The 1,658-nt window shown below is 67.3% G+C and overlaps 1 non-coding gene across 1 annotated transcript; it reads right to left on the bottom strand.

The window, feature by feature from the left end:
* Positions 1 to 775: 775 nt before the first annotated feature.
* TRNAT-AGU (transfer RNA threonine (anticodon AGU)) lies at positions 776 to 849 on the bottom strand. The gene has a single exon. It is a non-coding gene; the product is annotated as a tRNA-Thr (tRNA).
* Between the last annotated feature and the right edge of the window lie 809 nt (positions 850 to 1,658).

Raw genomic sequence — 1,658 nt, 5'->3', positions numbered from 1 at the left:
GCTCCCACCACGGGGCTGCTGGGATCCCCCCACCCCTACGGCTGGGGTTCCCGCAGCTGGGAGCTGGCTGGGGCGCAGAGCCCCTCAGGCAGCCCCACTGGCAGGAAGACTGGCTGGGGCCAGGCATTTCCATGACAAGTCCTGCACCCACTCACAAATGTCCCCGCGGGAGGTGGGGCTTTTCCTGGAACTGCCCTGCACGGTGTGGGAGGTCTGGCAACCCCACATCCACTGGGTGCCACAGAACAGCTGACAGGAGGGTAGGCCTTGGGTGGGGGAAGGGGGAGCCAGGCAGTCTGGGTGCCTCAGCACAGCAGATGGAGGGGAGGGGAAGCACTAGGGGGCACGGAAAGAGAGACACTGGGGGACCTCAGCACAGAAGCGGGGGCGGGGGGCACTGGGGCAGGCACCGTGCGGGCTGCCGCACAGTGGAACGGGAGCAGGGCAGGAAGTGCGCGGGCACTACGCGGCGCGCAACACAGCGCAGGGCGGGGCGGGGCGGGGCGGGCAGACACTCCTCGGCGCGCAGCGGAACAGGCGCGCTGGGGAGTTTGCAGGTCCGGGAGGGGGCAGGGCCGCGCTTCCCGGGCTCCTGGCTGCGGGAGGGGGCGGCCGGCTCGGAAGGGGATGGGGGAGATGCGGCTCCACGGGCGGTGGGTGTCCTGCTGGGCTGTTGGGTCCCGGCCCGCAGGGGTAGAAGGGGGTGGCGCGGGGTGCAGCGGTTAAAAAAAAAATAAGCAAATAAAGTGGGGTAAAAGGCGAGTTGCACCCGCGCAGGCACCGCTGGGATTCGAACCCAGGATCTCCTGTTTACTAGACAGGCGCTTTAACCAACTAAGCCACGGCGCCAGTTGGTGCTTTGTGCGGTCGGCCGCCCCATCCCTGTGTCGCCAGCCGCGTTCAGTGTGCACAATGCAATAGGTGTACCTGGGCCTGGGTTGCAGGAGGGACCCCGAAACCCAAATGCTGCTACGGTGCGCTGCGTACCGCGGTCACTCCGCTCTGCCAGCCCCAAGAGCTGGGGCCTGACGCTGCTCACATCCCCTCTTCCTGCCACGCAGGCAGCGCACCCCCTAGCCCTGCCGGAGGCGGGGAAGGGGGTCCCACAGTTCCCGGCCACCCTTAAAAGTTCGGCCACCCTAGCTAGGGCGTTCAGGGCTCCCCAGCAGAGCCCCGGCCGGGCCAGGGCTTTAGGGGCTGGCCGGCTTTGACTTGCACCCTCCGGCCCCTGAACTGGGCCGGCAGAGGCAGAACATTTCCCACCTGCAGGCGGGGCCACGCAGTCACAAAGGAGGCAGCGGCCCTGGGCCTCCCCACGTGGCGCTCAGAACCCAGCGCTGTGGGCGCCTGCAGCAGGTGTCACATCACCAGGCAGGCTCGGGCTGGCCCAGGCAGCCCCCATCCCCGGGCCGGCAGCTGGACCACAGTGGACTGGTGGATGTGCCCCATGTCCCACTGCCAACCCAACAGGGGCGGGTACAGCAGCTGGTGCATACTCCAGATTGGCCAGGCCCAGTGGCACTAGGTCTGGCTTTCCCCACCTGCCATGCTGCCAGGTGGGTCCAGCCCATAGCTCTGCCAAACTAAGCCCCAGTGCAGATGCAGCAAGGCGGGTGGAAGAATTGACTTCACTGGGGTGCTGTTCCTTGGAGAGTTGG

The sequence above is a fragment of the Carettochelys insculpta genome, chromosome 14 (assembly GCF_033958435.1).
Source record: "Carettochelys insculpta isolate YL-2023 chromosome 14, ASM3395843v1, whole genome shotgun sequence".
In the NCBI taxonomy this organism is placed as follows: Eukaryota; Metazoa; Chordata; order Testudines; family Carettochelyidae; genus Carettochelys; species Carettochelys insculpta.
This window is presented reverse-complemented; position numbering and strand designations above follow the sequence as displayed.